We start from the raw sequence: 14,092 nt of genomic DNA on the forward strand, positions 1-14,092 counted from the left end.
CAACTAGGCCCGTGAGCCACAACTACTGAGCCTGCGCGTCTGGAACTTGTGCTCCACGACAAGAGAGGCCGCGAGAGTGAGAGGCCCGTGCACCGCGATGAAGAGTGGCCCCCGCTCGCTACAACTGGAGAAAGCCCTTGCACAGAAACGAAGACCCAACACAGCCAAAAATAAATAAATAAATAAAATTTGAAAAAACAAATAAAACAAAAAAAACCTTCTATTTATGAAAAAAATTAGGAAAATGAATAGGCAAGTCACAGATGGAAACAAAATATTTACAGTGCATAAATCTGAGAAAGGACTTTTAACTAGAATATATAAAGAACTTCTACTTATCAATGTTATAAAGACAGATTACTCAATAAAAAGGGTAAAACTTTTGAACAGACACTTCCCAAAAGGAGATATAAGAATGATCAATAAGCACAAGCATGTAAAAAAACGCTTAACATCATTAATTATCAGAAAATTAAAACCACAATCATATATCATTTTACACCCACTGCAATGGATATATCCGTTAAGAGTGACAATGCCAATTGTTGGCAAAGATGTGGAGCTACTGTAACTTTCATAAATGCTGGTAGGAAGGTTAAATTGTTCAAATACTTTGCATAACTGTTTGACAGTTTCTTATCAAATTAAATATACATTCTATCTCACACCCTGGGAATTCCATTCTAGGTATTTACCCAAGATAAATTAAAAGCTCTGTCTGCAAAAGATTTATAAAAATGTTCATCATAACCTAATTTGAAACAACTCAAATGCTCATCCACAAGGAGAACGGAATAAACAATCTGTGGTATATTCATACAATGGAATATTGCTTGACAACGAAAAGGAAATTAATAATGCTGACACATGCCATGACAAATGTTACAAACACAACGTCGGGCACACAATGTTGAGCAAAAGAAGCCACACATAAGTGATTTTATGCTGTAGGATTTTACTTATTTGAAGACCAACAAGAGAAACTATAGTGACAGAAATCAGACAGTAATTCTTAAGGTGAGAGTATGAAATTGAATGGAAAAAGGCAAGAGAACTTTCTGGGATAATGGAAATATTCTATATATTTTGCTTTGGATAGTAGTTACATGGGTAAATAAATTTGTCAAAACCCATCGATACTTATGTGCCTTTTGTTGCATGTATATTATACCTCAATAAAACAGGAACCCAGTGAGATGTCATTACATATAAAAAAGGGCTAAAATTCAAAACAAAGTAAACATGGTAATACTAATGAGGGGTTTATGGACCCATGGAAACATCCAAGCAGTGCTTGCAATAGCGTAAGTTAGCACTATCAGTTTGGAAACCTAAAGGATGAGCTCCACAGTGCTTTGACCCAGCAATTCCACTCCTAGTTATATTCCAAAAATACATAAGTAGAAAAGGTGGTCCAGGCTATTTGTAACAATACACTATTTTAATGGCAAAACTTGTGGTATATACATTAGAGCAATGAAAATTACTACTACATGTAACAACATGGAAGAAAATTTCACAACCATAATAATTTGTGAAGGAAACCCCAAAAGAAAGTATACATATTGTGTGAGTCCATTTATAAAAGCTTCAAAAATGATTATAAATTTCTGTATGCATTTTTGTGTTTGTATGTTTTATTTCAGTTTCAGAAAGTGTATTATAAAAGAGAGAAAGTAGAGGCTGTGCTAAAGGATGGGTTTGGGGTAAAGAGGAAGAGGAGACTTGGATGAGAAGCAAGTACTTTATATTTAATTGCCATTTTTATTATCAGAAAAACATAGTATCTCTTTTATACTTATGTTCAATTTTTTAATTGATTTTTACTATATTCATCCCAGAAAAAAGTCACAAATCTTTAGCCATTGAAATTTTTTTTTGTTCTCTTCCATATGCACTCTGCATTACAATTTTTAAAGTTCACCAATGCTATGGGAATGTAAGTTGGTACAGCCACTGTGGAAAACACTATGGAGGTTCTTCAGAAAACTAAAAATAGAACTACCATATGATCTAGCAATCCTACTCCTGGGCGTATATCCAGACAAAACTATAATTCAAAAAGATGAATGCACCCCAAAGTTCATAGAAGCACTATTCACAATAGCCAAGACATGGAAACAACCTAAGTGTCCATCAACAGATGAATGGATAAAGAAGATGTGGTACACACAATGGAATACTACTCATCCATAAAAAAGAACAAAATAATGCCATTTGCAGGAACATGGATACAACTAGAGATTATCATACTAAGTGAAGTAAGTCAGAAAGAGAAAGACAAATACCATATGTTACCACTTATATATGGAATCTAAAATATGACACAATGAACCTATCTATGAAACAGAAGCAGAATCATGGACATAGAGAACAGACTTGTGGTTGCCAAGGGGGAGAGGGTTGAGGGAGGGTTGGAGAGGGAAGTTGGGGTTAGCAGATGTAAGCTTTTATATGTAAGAATGGATAAACAACAAGGTCCTACTGTATAACACGGAGAGCTATATTCAATATCCTATGACAAACCATAATGGAAAAGAATATAAAAAAAGAATGTGTGTGTGTGTGTGTGTGTAACTGAATCACTTTGCTGTATAGCAGAAATTAACACAACATTGTAAATCAACTGTACTTCAATAAAAAAATAAAGTTCACCAATGCCGTATTACCTTATTATCTTGCTGAATATTTTATGCATAGACACTTCTTTCTGTATTTGCTTTCACAACTTTGCAGGTTTTTCATTGACTTCCAAATGCTAGCTTTCTGCTGAGACTAATACCTTTTGCAAGTCTGTTAGACCCTTATCAGCTTTTGTAAAGTACACTGACCTTTGTGATTGCACTGTTAAACAGCATGATTAACATACACATTTTTGAAATTAGGACATTAACGGGCTCTAAAAGAAGTCATAATTTAATTAGATTATTAATCTGTTTCATTTATGCATATTATTTACTTATAAAAACATGATTGCCTCAAATTATTGCACAAACCCAATTTTGTTCTATTGTGCCATTCAATAATTTCAGTGTGAATAACTGCTTTATAAAAAATAAATAACCTGATTAGGAGGATGGGTTAATTAGATATTTACATGATTCTAAGCATTTTTCTTCTGAAACTCCAGTATTTTAACCATGACAACAATACGGCATTCTGAAAAATCAAGATTTTTCCTTTTATAGATCCTTTCATGTATACATTTTGTCTGGGAAAAGTAAATTCTGTCTTAAATATGTGCATTTACAGACAAAGGCAAATGTAATTGGCAAACAAATGTAAAATGTGTTTATAGAAAATACAGCAGCTATAATTTAATTAGTACCTACTGTATTATGGTGCCACATAGACCATTTTCATATATTATTTTATACTGAGTGTAATTTTCACTGCAAATCTCTATAATATATCATCTCTATATTCTATTCCTTTTTGCAGATGAGTAAACTTAGTCTTAGGGAGGTAAAAGGACTTGAACAAAACATATATGACTGTACTGATTTCCATTGTTACTGTTCATGGCTTTTCATGGTTCACAATGATGTGCTCAAGGGTTTGGCCATTCCAGGCCCCACCTGTTCATCCATACAGAGAAATGTCATCAAGTAGCTCAGTGTAGTGGTTGGAAAGCTCTCAACCAATAAGTGGTAGAGGTATTTCTTAATAAGGTAAAAAATATGAAATGAATATTAACATAATGGACACCCTGGCTCATGGCAAAGGTAATATCAGTGGAGAAATAGTTTTGTTGGAGTAGTTTAGATTGAGTTCTGCATAAAACTGTAGATCTCACATTTTGCTAAATCATTCCTAACCCCAAACACTGCACTCAAGTACATGAAAACATGTCTTCTACCTCTGCTCGCTTCCCTTTTTAATGCCCCTCCCGTCACCAGCCCCCCACCTCTCTGTTCTGGGTACCTGATTATTCTGCATTCCATTCAGAGCCTATGGATTGTGCTTACGCTTCTAGATTCTTCCTCCTCCTCCCTCACAAAATGTTCCTGTCAGGTATCACATATCTTCAAAATTTTGATGTCTGATAAGCATATCATAATAGAGCTTTCATTACGTTTTGAGCATTTGTAAAAATACCTTGTCCTTGTGACTATCCTCTTGCAAGTGACAATAACCCATCTCTAAACAGCTTAAGCAAAAAGTGAACTTATTAACTTCAACTAACTAAAAAGTTACGGTGGTTCTTCCATTAGGTAGCACTTCACTCTTGGACTTAAATGATGCCCTTTGGGATTTGTCTTTCTGAGTCCCCTAACTCTGCTCTTTGTGCTGACTGCACCTACAGACAGACTCTGCCTTTTTGGAGCAAATACACTTAAAGCTCCAAGGTTACCCATGAGCAGGTGGGCATCCTCAGTGGAAAGAGAATGCATTTCTTCTAAGAGTGGTAAAGAAAGACCTGTCTCCAGCTGGTTTGTTTGTCATATGCTGACTGCTGGAACAGATTGCCACCTCATGGTGACACAGTTTTCTCCTTGCATGGATGCTTGGTCGAGAAAAAATATATCGAACTCACTCAGTATATTTTCAAACAAGCCTTAAGGCAGTCTTATCAAGACATATGTAACTGTAGGATTAGTGAAAGCATTCCTATTTGCATTTTAGCAGTTTCAGTACCAGGAAATTGACATTCCAGGAGTGTAATTTACAGATATGAGGGCTGATGCAAATGCTCCTTTGGACTATTTGGAATTGGAATGGGGGCCACAACTTCTTTCTATAAGTGGAGCAACATGCAGAAATGAATGAATTGTTCTTAGTAAGATCTTAACTGGGAGATATGATTCTCTCATCCACATTGCAATCCTGTTTTCCTTGTCAACAGCTTTCTTGTGCTGATTTTAAAATATTCTAAGGATTGTAGTTTGTTTTGCTTTTCTGGTAGCCAAAAATGTGTTCCTCCTTTGAGGGGGATTATATTCTGCTCTGGCTTGGGGTGAACACTTATACATTTTCAAATTCATGGCTTTACTCTTGAGCTTGTTGAAAATATGAAAATTCTTAAGGTTTGTGTGCCTAACAGTGAAACATGGTGCATGATGAAACATGACTAGTTTATTTAAATAGCACAAGTGAAATGTCTGCAGCAACTTGCACACCATAGAGATATTTCTCAGTGGTATACCCTGATGCCTAATATGTCTCATGTAACTGCTGGAAATTTTATCAGGGATTCCCTGTGCAGTCTAGAGTTTAGGATAAAGTATCAGAACTTGAATTTCACATCTAAAATATCCTCGTTCCACCCAATCAGGGAAGATTGGAGTAATCAGTTTGCGTGTAAAAAACGGAAACATTATCCCTAGAGTTTAATTCAGAATCAGGGAAAATACAGTATGCTCTTCCGTTAAGCAAATAGCCTTCTTTATTGAAAGTGGGTCATCCAGAGCCCAAGCTGCTTAAGGAAAACAGATGAAACACAGTAATTCCAAGAACAGACCAATAAAGGCCAAGTGCCTAGTTGATCTTTCAAAGGACAAGTCCCTCAGTAGCCATGAATGCCTGTTAAGAGTTGAACATGTCTAATTTATATATGACTCCAGGGTCAACATGATTTAGTGGGAGGGGAACAAGATATATATAATTTGTAGAAACCAATGCAAGGGAAACTGTTAAGGAAAGTTTTAAGGTTTAAAAGATTTTAAGGAAACTTTTCAAGAAAAAGTATATGTCATAGCCTCCAATTGACAGTTGCCCCACAGAGAGTAAATGAAAAGGTTTCAGCTCGTTAACTCCTTTTTTAAAGGTCTAAATAGAAACAATATAAAGTAAGATGCCCTAAAGCAGGAGAGGACACTCCTGGCATCTCAACTGTTCTGAGGCGGCTTGCCTGATAAACACATCATTACTGCATTTTCAAAGGTCAGTTTGAGGTATGATATCACATTCCTTTTATAGCATGAGAAATTCAATATGTATTAATAAAATATTAGTTTCCTTCCCAGTGATTTACAAGCTAGGAGAAAAATTTCTGGGTTTTTGGAATTTATCTTTAAACATTCAAATCCTCCTTGAAGCATGCATGCCATATTCTAGAACATGGCAACCTTTTTCTGTAGAGGACTGATAGCAAATATTTTCAACCTCTGGGGATAGATGGTCCCTGTAGAAACTGTTTAACTCTGCCATTGTAGTGCAAAGGCAGCAATAAGCAATATGTAAATTAATGTGCATGGCTATGTTCTGATAAAACTTTACTGACAAAAACAGGCATCAGGCTGGATTTGAATGATAGACCATCATTTGCCAAATCTTACTGTAGAAAATTGTTTACGTAAGTGGTAACTTAATGACTGGCTGTAGAGGTTGGTGGGTTGCGGGCATATGAACAGCCAAGTTTCAAATTACTGGGTAGTGATGTCCCAGTATGACTTTGAATAATTCTGATATCACTAGTAACTGATATAACTCATAATTCTGATATAACTAGTAAGAGCTGTGGATGGTTCTCATGTTCTAATTGTTAATAACTCTTTTGGAAACACTGATTTCTAATTTTCTGTGTACACACACATACACATCTATACATGTACATATCTACTGTGAAAATCATTTTTTGGAACACTGTTGTATTTTGGAAATAAGGTAACTGAATTATTTAAGACACTATGATACTGATTTTGTCACAGATCGGTTATGGACATTATTAGTCAACCATATTCTACTGTACTCTTCTGTTGTTACAAACAAACATCATATTTTGAAGCCACGTAATGAAGTTATTTTACTTTGCAGCTTCTGTTTTCTTGTATTCTCTGAAAATAAGATATCAAGTTAGTTCTTATGGAAGCAGTATAGTGGTTAAGAGTCTCAAGAACCTGAACTGGGAAATCAGATAAATCCATATTGTATTTTAGCTCTGCCTTTTATTAGCTTTAGGGATTCTGTGCAAGTGACATCACTTTTTTGAGCCTCTGCTTCTTCATCTGTGGGTAAGATAAAGTAGATAACATGTGTACAGCATTTAGCACAATCCCAGATGTATAGGAAATGCTCAATAATTTACAGCTATTATTATCTTTAGTAAGATGGGGAAACCACTTTGTCACTTACCATTATGTCTTTACTGTTAATATTCTTCTTGATAAGGTGGATGACTACTGCTTTTTGCTTGCCAAATATTCATTCTCGAATCTTACAGTAATTTTACTGGATTTTCCTTGTGGTTTCTAGGTGTTTAAAAGTGAGGCTGCCTTCATCTCTGGTTCAAAGTATAAGCATATGGCCTATCTTGGCCATAGGACTGCTTCAAATGTGGCACATGGCCCTTTCTGGCCCATGAGATTTAATTCTGGGACATCTCTCTGGGAAAGTGAAGATGAGAGTATAAGCCTAGAGCTTTGCCAGCAGGCAAAGATATTTGCCTGAAGCCATACCACCCATGAACTTTTCATTTGTGCGTATCACTAAATATTTTGTTGTTTTTTTTTTTGCTTTATCCATTTTGAAAGGGGTTTCTGTCACTTGTAACTGAATAAGTCCTAACCAGTATAGCTAATTATTTTACATTTGCTAGCAGGACAGATTCTATCAGCTAATCAACGTCTGAACTTTCTTATTATTTTATTTTATTTTTCTTTTGTAGAATAGCACATACGATTGACCGACTTTCTTTCTTTCTTTTCTTTTCTTTTTTTTTTCTTTCTTCCTTCCTCCCTCCCTCCCTCCCGCTCCCTCTCTCTCCCTCTCTCTTTTCCTTCTTCTTCTTCTCTCTCTCTTTCATTCTTTCATTTTTTTACCTTGGGGACCAAAATTCAAAGTAATCAAGTGGCAGGACCTAAACCTGTTATAAAGATCAAACATTTTATTTTGCCAGCTGAGATAATGGAGTTCTTGATAAGACTTCCTTTGAGAACAAAAATCAAAGAGTATTAACTCTGGGGGAGGGGTAATGCTAAAGACCAACAGCCCCTTTTTCCCATAAGGGAACACCTTGTCCTATGAGATTTGTCCTAAAGTGACCTGCCCAACGTCCCATAATTAGTTACAAAATAGGATTAGAATTCAGGTTTCCTATCCATACAGGACTTGGCTTTTGATGTGCATTTATATGTTTAGCAAGCCATCTTGTCTGTTGTACATGAACCCGAATTAGTAAGATTTCTTGGATAAAAACAAGGAATAAAATAAAGAATAAAAAAAAAACAAGGAATAGCCACAGATATATTTCTTTTGTACATAAAGCCTAATTATACCTGTAAAAATAATAGCATCTGTTTAAATGCAGGTAATAGTTTAATATAGATGTCAAAATGTGTTAACATTTCAAGTACTTGGGGTGCTTCGGATGGCTCTATAGCTGCTAGCATTTAACATACCTATTGCTTAAAGCTTTGCATGGGGTATCTTTGGACTCAGATTCAAAGTAAATAGGAGATGGCTTTGGAATAATAACAGAGGGATTTTGGGAAGTCACTTAACCTCAGTGAGCCTCAGTTTCCTCATTTGTAAAGTATTTATAATATTAGTAACTTTAGCTTAGTAATAATGTAGGTAAAGATCAAATGAGACAGTATCTGTGAAGTATGTAGCACTGGGCATGGCACATAGTGTCTTAGTCTGCTCATGCTGCCATAAAAAAATACCACAGACTGTGTGGCTTGTACAACAAAAATGTATTTCTCTCAGTTCTACAGGCTGGAAAGTCCAAGATCAAGATCAAAATGCCAGTAAAATTGATTTCTAGTGAGAGCTGTCTTCCTGACTTGTGGATGGCTGCTTTCTCACTCTGTCCTCACATGGTCTTTCCTCCATGCTTCTGTAGACAGAGAGAAAGAATGTGTGTGTGTGTGTGTGTGAGAGAGAGTGAGAGAGTGAGAGAGAGAGAGAGAGAGAGAGAGAGAGAGACAGAGAGACAGAGAGACAGAGAGAGACAGAGAGACAGAGAGACAGAGAGAGAGAGAGAGAGAGAAAGAGAGATATCTTTCTATTATCATACCAGTAATCCCATCATGAGAATCCCACCCTATTAAAGAAAAAATTATTGTGAGCCTTGTTAAAGTGGTAAGGCAAGCTGTGTTCAGGATTATCAGGCTAGGTATGAGGGCTACTGCAATGAGGTTTTTGAAGTAAGAGAGGTGGCTCAACTCTAAATACAGCAAGAAATGGTGGGAATTTGTAGCCAAGGATCAGGGTGGGTGTCAGTAGACGGAATATTGCTAAGAAGAAACATCAGGGGTAAGAGAGGATTCTAGCTAAATGAACCTAACAGGATTCTTGCTTAAGGGGCCAGGGAGATCAGATGTCACCTGGCGTAAGGTGGGGGGAAGAGGAACCCAATTAGCTATTGAGGGTGATCAGATATTGAGGTGGGAAATTCTGGCTAAATTGACTTAGCAGGACTCTTGCTAAAATTGTACAATGCAAGAGGTAGAAAGAGTAGGACAAAAGTTGAGGCCCAGTTGGGAAGAAGATCAAAGGAACCTGACTAAAATTTGGTCAAGGAGAGACACTTTCTCAAATCTCATGACCTCATTTGACCCTCATACCCCACAAAGGCCCTCTCTCCCAATACCATCACATTGAGGGTTAGGGCTTCCACATATGAATTTTGAGAGGATACATTCAGTCCTTAATGATTAGTAAGTGTTCATTTTAAGATTATTATCATTTTGTTTTCCTAGTCTTTCTTTAGCTCAAATATTAAACCTGAGCCTAGGTTAGCTATTTGGAAGTTTTTTCTATCCTCCCATATGTTACAATGCTTTGTTTAGAAGTCTGAGATTTTGGTGAGTTTCCTCAGGTATTTTGTCATGTAACAGACTGTGTAACAGAAGTGGAGTGGAGCACGCATCTGAAATGGGTACCAACCACAAGTTGATCTATTTGTATGAATAATAGTACAGTTAAAAATAAATAGGCAACCATACTTCTGAAAAACGGAACTACAATTTCAGGAAGGCAGTGAGTTCATTAGTTTCTTTTAATGATCTAACAAGTAACATTTCACCGGAACGCTAAAAAAGATAATTAAGCTTTTTGCATCACAGCCTGTATTCTGTTGGTATGATACGTAGCAATCCTACTCACAACAGCAAGACGTTAGAGAGGGATAGTACAGGGGAAAGGATGGGAAGGGAAGACAGCAGGGCAATACCTGGAAATCATGTTTGGAAAGAACTGTAAGACAATCTTTTTTCCCCCCAGATGTAAAGCATTTGATTGGAACCAAGTGGTGTGTATATTTCACTGAGTTCCCAAGGGGACTTGAGGAGATCTCATGAAATTGAGGCTCAAATTGGTACCAGGCAATATCCTCATCTCTTCAGTCATTCTCTATATTGGAATTTTCTCTGTGCTTCTCACCCCATTCAGAGTAGCAAATGAGGGGCTTCCCTGGTGGCGCAGTGGTTAAGAATCTGCCTGCCAATGCAGGGGATACGGGTTCGAGCCCTGGTCTGGGAAGATCTCACGTGCTGCAGAGCAACTAAACCTGAGTGCAACTAAGCCCGTGTGCCACAATTACTGAGCCTGCGCTCTAGAACCCGACAGCCACAACTACTGAGCCTGCATGCCACAACTACTGAAATCCACACACCTAGAGCCCATGCTCTGCAACAAGAGAAGCCACTGCAATGAGAAGCCCGCGCACCACAACAAAGGGTAGCCCCGGCTCGCTGTAACTAGAGAAAGCCCACGTGCCGCAATGAAGACCCAATGCAGTCAAAAATAAATAAATAAATTTATTTTAAAAAAGTAGCAAATGATTAATAGGATTCCATTAAAAGGTCAGTTACCTTTTAGAATTATGGTTCTCAAACTTTAATATGCATACAGGTCACCTAAGAATCACCTTCAAATGCAGTGTGGGACTTGACATTGTGCATTTCTAACTAGCTCTCAGGGGATGTCTGCCATGCTGGGGTCTGCAGACTACACTTTGAGCAGCTGTGCCAATAGAACTCTCTGGGACAATGAATATTCTGTATCTGTGCTGTCAGATAGGTAGCTACCAGCCACATGTGGCTTTTAAGCACTTAAAATGTAAATAGTGTGACTGAGAAATTGAACTTCTAATTTTATTACATTTAAACATAAATAGACATGTGGCTTGTGGCTAGTGGCTACCTGATTGGACAGTGCAGCTCTAGGATAAGACGAATGTCAACTATAACACTGCCAGTGTCCTCGCCCCCATTAAAGCCTCCAAGAGGTTCCCTCTGTATTTGTAGAATAAAGGAGGAGCTAGTCTACAAGACTCAGCTGTCTCCTCAATGGCTTCTTCTCACAATCTGCTTCCCCTTCCCTGTTGCTATCACGCCCTGGGCTTTGTGCATTAGTCCTTCTCTCTGCAAGCTCCTTTACCCACCGTGTGATTTATGACATCATTTTCCTCTTGGCTGGAACACAACCCCCTTTTCCCCTCTTCCTGAGTTCATTTATACTCAGCTTTGGGTTTCAGTTCAGAGATGCCTTCCTTGAAATTCCTGCCCAACTGTCCATATTTCTGAATTTCTCTCCTTCATAGCCCAGATCCCTGTTGAGAGTCTGTGCTTGTTTGTGTGGTGGTTGTTTACAAATATCTGGCTCCTCACTAGGCTGAAATTTTATGAGGACAGGGATTATATTTCTTTCTGTTTATTATTATATTCCCAGAAATCAGTATAGGAAATGGCATCTAGTAGAGGCTGAACATTTATTTGTTGAATAACGTTTAATGTATATATTATACACACACAAATTACTTGGGGGTACTTGTTAAAAATGCAAACCCTTTTGTCCTACCTCCTCAAATTTCAGTTCACTAAAAGGTCAGGATGAGGGGTAGTGGTCCTCCTTTTTTAACAAGCACTCAAGCTGCCTGTGATGCAGTTGTTGTCTGTGGGTTCTATTTTGAGAAACAGTGTTCTAGGCAGTTCTAGAGGACAGCTAAGTTTAAGTGTATTTTTGTTTTCTTTTGCAGTGAACAGTAGTTTCTGTCACTCCCTTTCAAGAACTAAAGGAGAAGCCCTCCTCCCTCCCTCATATGACATACTTAAGCAAAGCTAGAGCAGAGCTGCGCACAGCTAGAAAGTATTGCTTTCGTAATACAGCCCTGTGGAGTTTCATAATGCATCCAGCAAGCAACTCGTATCCCAATAAAAGAAATTATATTAAAGGGCAGTATGTATAGAGTGGCAAAAGAACACAGTATTCCAGTGAATTGAACACAGTTATGATGTAGTTGTTCGAAAACTGCTGCTATTAATAGTATACTAGCAAGTTGTGCTATATTTATTTAAAATAAAAAGGTAACATGCTCAAGTTAAAGGGAAAACACACTGGCTAGCAAAGGTTATTTGCTTTACAGATGCAAATCATTAGTGTGGAGCTGGAAACTGAGTGAAGGTGACGAAAATAATAAAGGAAAATCCAACATATTTGGACACTCAGCCAACAGGAAGGTGGCCCATCTCATGTTGAAGGTGAGATGAGAAATGAAAACCTCACTATTCTACCTTCTTGCCTGCATTCCTCTGGTGAGAAAAAGATAATCTTAGAAGAACTAGAATTCCCCTTTTTTCAGAAGGAGGTAGGGACTACCAAAGAAACGTGATCCTGTTGATATGACAGCGCTTCCTTCTTTGGTTGGTTCAGTTCATTCAATCGATACATATTCAGTAGAAGCATAGCATAGTGATCAAGAATATTCTGTCTGGAGCCAGACTGCCTGGGTTCAAATTCTTTCACCACTTACTAGCATTACCAGTTGGGAAGGTTGCTTATATATTTGAATGCCCCAACTTTCTTATCTATAAAATGGAGATCATAATAATAATCCCTATTCCATGGGTTGTGGCAGGAGCAAATGATTAATATATTTTAAAAGCTTAGGACAGTGATGGCATTCTAGGTTCTATATTAGTATTAATTTTTTGTGTATATGGGTGTATTTTTTAGTGCAGTTTTGTTTGAGGAACACTTCAGGGTGAAAACCTACCTTTGTAAAATTTACAATCTAGTGAGAGATGAGACAGTCCACAATAAACATAACATATCAGTAAATTATAATAATAACAGTAATAACCAGTAAGTAATAGAGTATGCTATGAAATACAAATGGACTGTAGAAAAAATAGCATTAAGAAAAGAGCTGGGGACTTCTCTGGTGGTCCAGTGGTTAAGACTTCACCTTCCAATGCAGGGGGTGCGGGTTCGATCCCTGGTTGGGAAGCTAAGATCACACATGCCTCATGGCCAAAAAACCAAAACATAAAATAAATAGAAGCAATACTGTAACAAATTCAGTAAAGACTTAAAAAAAAAAAACAGAGTGGAGTTTGGGCCCTGAGAATAGTTATTGTTATTCCCCAAAGGACAGAGAGGTTCAGCAGTTTTCCCAAGGTCACACAGCTAGCATGTGAATTCTGACTCCAGAGACCATGACCACAGTCACCTGATAGGTCATGGTACATCCCACAGAACTTTGCCATTTGGAGGAGGAGGAGGTGGAATGAACCATGCACGTCAGGAGAGGAGGGACTGCAGGCCAAGGGGACAGCTACTACAAAGGCATTAACTTGGGTCCATCACGGCACGTTGGAGGAATTGCAGTGGATTTGTTGCGACCAGAGTAAAGTTAAGGAGTGGGAGGTAGTTGGGTCAGATAGATAATGAGAGGATGCAATTCACGTAGACCTCTGCAAGAATTAGGCTCTTACTTAAAGTGAGATGTATGTTTATTGAAAGTTTTTTCTTTTTTTAGCAAATGATTGTCATAGGAAAATATCAAATATAATAAGTGTATATTAAAAAAACAAGATGCAGACGATTATATATACAATTCTAGAAAATAAATTCTGGAGAGAAATACAATACACTGTTAACAGTAATAACTATCTTGTGTTTGGAACATGGCAGGCTTTTATTTCCTTAATACCTTTCAGTATTTTCCAAATAATTTAAAATGATATGCATCATATAGTCAGAGAAATAGAATATTATTTTCTAAAATACAGGTGGCTGCTAAGCAACCAGAAGTGAAATATTAACATCTGATAATATAATTATCAGGTACTTGGCCACTTTACTGATGGTCGCCAAAGAAAACTTTTTACTGTGTCGAGGCAAGCTGATTAAGTTTTCTTTACTC

This window comes from Delphinus delphis, chromosome 10 (assembly GCF_949987515.2).
Source record: "Delphinus delphis chromosome 10, mDelDel1.2, whole genome shotgun sequence".
Classification (NCBI taxonomy): domain Eukaryota; kingdom Metazoa; phylum Chordata; class Mammalia; order Artiodactyla; family Delphinidae; genus Delphinus; species Delphinus delphis.